We start from the raw sequence: 8,260 nt of genomic DNA, 5'->3' as shown, positions 1-8,260 counted from the left end.
TATTGAACAACATTTTTAGTCGGTGTTGCTTTCGACGGGATTCAAGCGTGGGAAGCCCAGATCTGTTGAGCAAATCAGATACCGAGACCTGCCGACCATAAGCGTGGTAAATAAACCGGAGTGCTTTCCTCTGGACGCCTTCAAGAATTTTTATATCCGTTTTTGTGTGCGGATCCCATACAGCGTCGGCGTATTCGAGCACTGGACGCACAAGTGATGTGTATGCTGTCAGTTTAGTTTTGCTCGTGCAATGCTTTAGGCGGTGCTTTAAAAACCGAAGTTTTTTGGACGCTGCTGAGACAATGGACTGGATGTGTACGCTCCAGTTCAGGTTGGATGTCATGGTTACCCCAAGATATTTCACCTGAGTCACTGAGTTGATCGGAAGGCCCTTGATTTTGTATGTGCATTGGAGCGGTTGTTTCTTTCGTGTTACTGTCATTTTTCCACATTTTGAACTGTTTATACCCATTTGCCAAGTACAACACCAGCTGGAAACTGCTGTTAAGTAGTCGGTTAGGAGTGCCTGGTCTTCGACTGATGTGATACTATGGTATATAACACAGTCGTCGGCGATGAACCGACAGCGTATGCGTGAGTTGAAGGACAGGTCGTTCAAATAAATAAGGAAGAGAAGCGGCCCAAGGACTGAGCCCTGGGGAACTCCTGAAAGTACTGGCGCTTTTGTGGAATTAGATTCAGATATTTGAACAAACTGATGCCGCTGTGTAAGGTAGGAATCTAACCATTGTACTACTTGCCGATTATTTAACCACCACCTTATTTTTAACAAAAGATTGCCATGCGATACCCGGTCAAACGCTTTTTCGAAGTCAATGAAAATTAAATCTACCTGTCCATTATTGTCTAGCAACATCATAATTTCATTTGTAATATGAATAAGCTGCGTCACTGTCGACAAGCCTTGCCGAAACCCATGCTGGCTTTCAATAAAAAAACCGCTTCCCTCTAGGAATGAACTTATGTGCTTGAAAATAAAATGTTCTAATACCTTACTGGACGTACATAACAAAGAAATTGGCCTGTAATTCTTCACGCAAAGCTTGTCTCCTGATTTGTGAATGGGTACCACCTTTGCTGTTTTCCAATCGTTTGGAATTTCTCCTGTCCTGAGACTTTCAGTAAAAATAATGAAAAGGTATTTAGCGCACCACTCAGCATATCTGTACAGAAAAGCGTTAGGGATATCGTCTGGTCCAGAGGATTTTTTGTGTTCAACTCCAATAGAGCCGAAACAATACCCTCCTCGTTAATAATTAGGTCTGGCAGATTGAAATGGCTAGTTCGAGATTCGGAGACTGAGTTGCTGTTACTCAGGAATACAGAATAAAAGTGCTCATTGAAGGCAGTCGCTAAGCAGAGGGAGTCGGTAACAACTGTGTTGTTAAGGAGAAGTTTGTTAACCGGGTCTTTTTTCTTTGACAGATGCCTCCAGAACTTTTGGGGGTCAGTTTTTAGAAAATTGTGCATCTTGACATTAAAAAAGTGGTACCGTGAAGATTTTATTTTTGAACGCAGTTCAGCCAGAAGAGCCGGCAAAGCACCACCAACTTTATTGCTTGACCTTGATAAGCGCTTCACGCGACGTTTTAACTGTATGATCTCGCGTGTTATCCAGGGACACGCCATTTTCAGCTTCTTATGTTTAAGCGGCACGTACTTGTTGATACATTGATGAACCGTACTTTTGAATTCTAACCACAAGTCGTTCACACTTGTAGGCCCATCAGTGTATTTTTCGGCAAAGGATTCATACGTAAGTTCAAGCTGATCTAGAACGCTTTCATCCTGAGCATTGTTGAAGTCGCGAAACACTTTTCCTGCCTGATGAACAATTACTGGTCGCAGCAATTCGCTTTTAAAGAGCACCGCTTCATGGTCTGATATTCCGGGAAACATCTGTCGAAAAGCCCAATTGACTAACAGGGTCCGATATAAATACTAGGTCAAGAAGAGAACTGGTATTTTCTGTAATGCGCGTAGGTTTCTGAACAACCTGGTTTAAGTTATAGTTGAAAGCAATGCTGAGCAAAGCATCCGAGTTAACACACAAAGTTTGATCACACAGAGAATCCCAGTTGATGTTTGGCAAGTTAAAATCGCCGTATACGATAACATGGCTATAGCGCTTTGTATGTTCATTTAAAAAGTCGTGCAAGTTGTCCAGTACAGAAGTATCAGCATTCGGTGGTCGATAAATAACACCTATTAAAAGACTAAGCATTATCATTTTTATGGTGTGTGCACTGATGTTTGTTTAGGTTCCGGAACGTGGCTTCAAGTGGCGGCTTCTAAAAAATATTACTTTCCATGGCCATCTATCCTTTCCTTCTATATTTTGTCAGCAGTGTGATTTAAATCATTGTTTGTATTGGTGCTCTCTTTTGCACAGTTCACCGTCCTAGTAAGCTGATACTCACCGCAGGCATGCGCAGAACTACAAATATTTAATTAAGCAAATTTCAACAAAATCATTTTCACGCGGACAAAACCTGACACAGATTGCTGCATTGCGCACGGAATCAAGGCACCTGAAACATTTAGGCCTGCCCACAGCACTTTACAATCAAACCAAACATTCATCGTATGATTGGATAGCAGACAAGAAATATTTCTACTGTAGAATGACCTTAATAACGAAGCTCTAAAAAACTCTGCACATCTTGTGCGCTGGTTAGCGGGCAAAGCAAATTCATCGAAGAGTTCATAAATGCAGCTCTGGGCCAGAATAAGTGTCCACGGCTTAGATCTACACCATTGCAGAAGGCTTAATAAAGGTCCACAATAAGCATCAGTGGCGTCGCTGGGTTGGGCCCAATGCAGCTGCATATTGTCTACTATCTTAAACAAGCTCCCTAGATCTTGTTTCAATTGGAGACCGCAAGACTTTAAAAACTGTCAACCAATGTGAACATTTTGAAAGAACACTGCAGTGTCCAAGATTCTGTTGTCTGCAGTGCATCTTTATTGCCGTCGAGGCGGCGCCACCATGCGGGTCCACCGAGGGTCCATTGCGCAAGAGATTTTACCGTGTAGCTGGAAAGAAGGAATGGGGCACAAATGCTGTAGAAAACAATTGCGGCGAACCTGAACAATGATTCCACAGTGAACGCGATTACTCCTTGAGAATGGCTCCTCAAAAAAAGAGGCACTGATGAACTAGATAAAATGTCAGACGCAAATAAAGGTAGTAATCGCGAATGTATACTGATTAGCACAATGAATAACCGAAACGTGGGATGGGAGTTTGATGGCTGCCTGCTCTGGCTATGCATAACAGTAGGACAGATGTCCAAGTATCACTCATCATCTTTGTTTTTTTTTTCAAAAGGCGGTCCCATTTGAAAGCCACTAGGTACACAGCCATGTACAGAAAACAGCCACCTTGCCTAGAGGGTCTTAGGGGTGACCTGCGGGGCAAGTAAACTGAAATTTTGACTCACCTGCCTTTAAAGGGGCAAGATATTTGTGCCTGTCTACACTGGAACGCTGTAATACACGTAATCAAGCGAGAGCTTCACTACGCTAGCTGCGCAGCATTTCGTCGTGTCGGGCGCGAGCCGTATCTGCGCATGCGCTGTTTCCATGGCAACCGGTTGCCGTAGAAACTAGGAGCCACTCCGGCAAAAAGTATTGTTTCGCACGTGTAGTCTCTTTAAGTACGCTAAAGCCTTAGGATTAAAATGTAAAAAAAAAATGCTGATGGTTTCGCTTGGTTAAACCTGATGTAAAACGGCGAGTTGAGCGAGTTGGTAGATACATGAAGAAAACAGCGCAGCAAAAGGGACCAGAGTCACGTCGTCTTCTTCTCTCTCATCCCTGTTGCTGCGCACTTTCATTGAAGTGACCCAAATGTTACGCGAAAACTTCTGAGACGCTGCCGAACCAGTTGTCCGTGAATTTCTGCTGAAACTGCCTCGCTGCAGTCGCAAATTCGCTGAGACGGATCACATGGTTAGTCCGTCTCTTTGACTCGGTTTCCATCGGTTGTTTCATCGGCTCATCTATGCGCCTCACTGCGCATGTGCCGTGCTCTTTCAGGGGCGGCACGCGCAGCTGCGTGCACTAAATTGTCAGATGCGCAATGGATGATTGGTTTTGGTTTGGTTTTATGGGGTTTAACGTCCCAAAGCGACTAAGGCTATGAGAGACGCCGTAGTGAAGGGCTCCGGAAATTTCGACCACCTGGGGTTCTTTAACGTGCACTGACATCGCACAGTACACGGGCCTCTAGAATTTCTCCTCCAAAGAAATTCTAGCCGCCGCGGCCGGGATCGAACCCGCGTCTTTTGGGTCAGCAGCCGAGCACCATAGCCACTGAGCCACCGCGGCTGCCATCAATGGATGAAGAGGCGGATTGCAAGCGTGGGTACTCAGTGCGGCATCACAAGGGCTACAAGAAGCTACGTCGACGGATGCTGAAGTTGCAGCATGGTACAAGGCCGGCCGGCAACGCGATAAGGTAGCGAAGAAGGCCAAGCGTACGGCTGAGACGCCCGAAGCACGGGAAGAATGGCTCGCTAAGTGACGACCACAAGAAGCTGAGGAGCGACGACAACGAGCCGCGAACGGAGCAGCCGCCTCGACTCAACAGCCGATGGAAATCGGGTCTGAGAGACGGACAAACCATGTGATTCGTATCCGTAAATCTGGGACTGGAAAGAGGCGGTTTCACCAGAAAATCACGGACAAACCGTTCAGCAGCGTGTAAGAAGCGTTTGCGTACACACTAGGTTTAACCAAGCTAAACCAACCGCAATTTTTATCTTTGAATCTGAGTACCGGCTTCTACCTTTCACTTCCCTTTCTCCGCAGAGCCCCGGTCGGCCGCTGTAAACAAGTCGACTAACCACTGTACTAAAGGGTGCAAGAAAAGGCACGTCCCTGTTTGTATTTCTGTTCTCTTTATATAATGAGTTAGAGTACGAAGGTGTACGTTAAATGCATCTAGTACTCATGTCATCTTACTCTAAAAAAGAAGTAGCCTTTCTTTGGAAGAACCCTCCAAAAGAAGGCAAATTCCTCAAGCTAAAACTCAGGTCCAGAAATATACAATCAATAAATAAAGAACTAGTAAAGCGATTGTTGCCACCTTTCGCAGAAGTTAGGAAGAAGCCTTTCCAAACGCTGAACACCACTTCAAGGCGAACGTTTGATAAGAAGTGAAAAAACTCAAAACCCAGTTGTAGCATGATATTGAACAAATAACTTGAAACTTTCATATGAAAGTAGCCAATAGACAAAGAAATCAAACATTTCAGGCAATTTCCATCTCAAATAAGATGCCAAAAAGCAGCTAATTTATGAGGCTAGGTCAAGAACTAGATTACGATTTGTTCTGTAGAGCTGTCAAAAATATTTCACTTTCTTCAGAATTCCGCTTTTAAAAATTCGGATATGAACAATAAGAAAAGCAACAGAATAAAAAAAATGTAGAAGTGTAGTTAGTAAGGAACACATAAATATTTTAACGGCGCAAAAAACAGACGAAACACGTAGGTATTTGGCAAGATGACGGGAAAACTTAAAAATGGTTTTATTACCTACAAGGAACGTACATATGTAGCGTTTATCGTCACATGCAAAGTAAGGTCACCGACTTATCAGGAATGACGTGATAAGGCACGCTCTAGAAATTTCTTTCCAGCTTTTCTCTTTCCTAGGGTAAAGGTGCGGGCTAGTAGGTAATCCATATTAAAAAAATATAGAGTGCAGCTTAAAAAAGACACGCTCAAAGATGAGAGCTCACGTCCTTCTTTATAAGTCGGTGACCTGTCTGGGCATGTACCGATAAACGTTATACATGTATACACGCGGTGTATAATAAAACCGATTGGAAGCTAACGCTTCGCCTTGCCGTGCACCTATGTGTTTCGTCGGTTTTTTGCGCCGTTAATTATTTAAATATGAACCAAACCCAACTAGCCCAACAGCAAGTACTTTTAAATAGTAAGGGAGAAATATTGTGTTTTATGCTTGAAGTTCACGTAATTTACCTCCAGAAGATAGTGAGTAGCACGCGCTTTTTCTTCCATCTTGCCATTGATTTTATTTATAACATATCTTACCACCACCATTTCCTGCCTGAAATTAACTGAGGCAAAAAAGCTTTTATGATTCTTTTTTTTTAGATCTTCTTAGTAGTCTGAAAATGGTACTTTGGCAGCTCTTATGCGGGGGGGGGGGGGGGGGGGGAGGAGGAGAGTTAAGAAGACGGGTTACGTATGCACAATTGATTTAAATGATTTTTTCACATTCGAGTGCTGAGGCCATTGCTTTCGTGCACAACATACTTTCTCGCTCACAGAACTGGTAAACCAAATCCTATTCTATTATGCACCTCAGGGTCTTAGGCCAATACTCAGGGCTTGTATCGAGCTGTTTTGTCTTTTAACAGCCATATGTAAAACAACTTTCCTGTTCCGAAACAGCTTAAGAAGGACAACAACTTAAGAAAATCATTAACAGTAAATAGAGTAAGATCCTTGATAGTAAATTCAAGTGCAGCAAAAATAATGCGCATTGGGCAAAGGTGGTTGCAAAACCCTTAATCGATGCTAAGGAACTCCAGGACACAATGGAGGACAAAGAGGAGCACTGTCGGTGTGCACCCTCTGTAGGTATTTTCAGCACCTTTGTACAGGACTCTTGCATGCCCCGATAAACAATACCTGCATGACTGCTGATGTTCCAACTCAGTCCTTTCTGTAGTCTGGGAAGGCTTAATAGTGGCTGTTTATGTGGCGAATGATTTATTGTTCTTGATTTATTGTTACAACTACCTGGTTCTTTTGGTTGCTTGAAGAGTTCAGTTAGTCTTATTCTATTGTTGAGTATAGCTAAGTAAATGGGTTGTAAACAACGCCTAGTTAACTGATTATTGATGCTAAATTTAATGTGAGTATTGTTTCATGCTCCCAGCCCTCTCATTGTCGTGGGCAATTAGTTATAGACCGGTAAGACTTTTAGCACGCTGCAGTGTTAGCGCACTCGTTCAACCGACAACCAGGCTATGTCATCTTTGCGTTGGTTTCCAGCTTGCTTCACTTCTTGTGTTGCCTCTTGCCGAATGATCTCCGTATCTACACGAGTGCCTCAGTGAATGGCCTGACGTTACTTCTCTATAGCATTCATTCGTTTTCAAAAACCGCCTTCTTGAAAATGTATTTTGCAGAAAAAAAGGAACCTATTCATACCTATTGCAAAGGAATGGTCATTTACTATTCAATGTTCTTCTACAATTATAAAGGTTCGCAAAAATAATAAAAGGTGTGCGGGTGAATATTCAATGAAAAAGCGCCATAGCTCAGCATGCAGTGTCGTTAGCTATGAGGAGTAGGCGAAAGGAATTGCCTTAGGAGAGCTCTAACCTATTTACTGCTCATTTTGTTAACACGATAGAAAAAACGGAAGTATTTTGTTGTTACTATCCTGCACAAGCTCTATGCTCTTTTCACGTTGTTTTTAGTGAACTTACTGAGATTTTTGTCTTTAAAAAAGGGGAAATAGTGGTCATTTTGATTATGTTATGAATGCTGAATGCTTTCACCGTCTCTTTAACACAAATTTTTATCGCCTTTTCCTGTGAAATCAGACCAGATATGCTTCTTGCACTGCGTTGCGAAGGATGAGTTTGTCAGAGCAAACAGCGATTAAGCATTCCGTGCTCGGTCATGGCTTTCGCTCTCGTCGATGGCAATGCGGCTGTGCGGATGCCCACTTTCTTCGAAATACACCCAAGTTAGCAACAAATTTTCACAGCAGCACGGAAGATCAGAGTTCTCCACCCTAATTACTCTTGCATACAGATGACACAGGACTGCCGAAAATTACCCAAGATGACAATGGTGTCAGTGTGTACGTGGAAGCAGTCTTACATTCAGCACGCACGCGATAGTTCCTCCTGGAGCAGGGCAAATTAATTTTTCTTCCTTTCCGAGCCCATCTCATGGGCGCCCCTTCCTGCATTCCGCGTCGTAGTCGTCAGCGTTGTCGCCGTAGCAAGCCACCTGACAACCGTGTCGTGTATTAGAAGAGCGAAACACCACCTTACGTAGTGAGATTGAAGGAATTGATATCGGGAAGTGGGCTGCCGGGAAGATCCCGAAGGGCGGCTAGAGGCGTAACATGCTACCTGCCAAACGTGCCTTTGAAATAACTGAAGAGCTAAGCTGCAATTTCACATCACCGGCTATCGTAATCCTCTGCAATTTTTTTTATCCCTCGTAAAACGCGATTA

This window comes from Amblyomma mixtum, chromosome 10 (assembly GCF_055824585.1).
Source record: "Amblyomma mixtum isolate Tamu chromosome 10, ASM5582458v1, whole genome shotgun sequence".
Lineage (NCBI taxonomy): Eukaryota > Metazoa > Arthropoda > Arachnida > Ixodida > Ixodidae > Amblyomma > Amblyomma mixtum.
Note: the sequence above shows the minus strand (reverse complement) of the source record.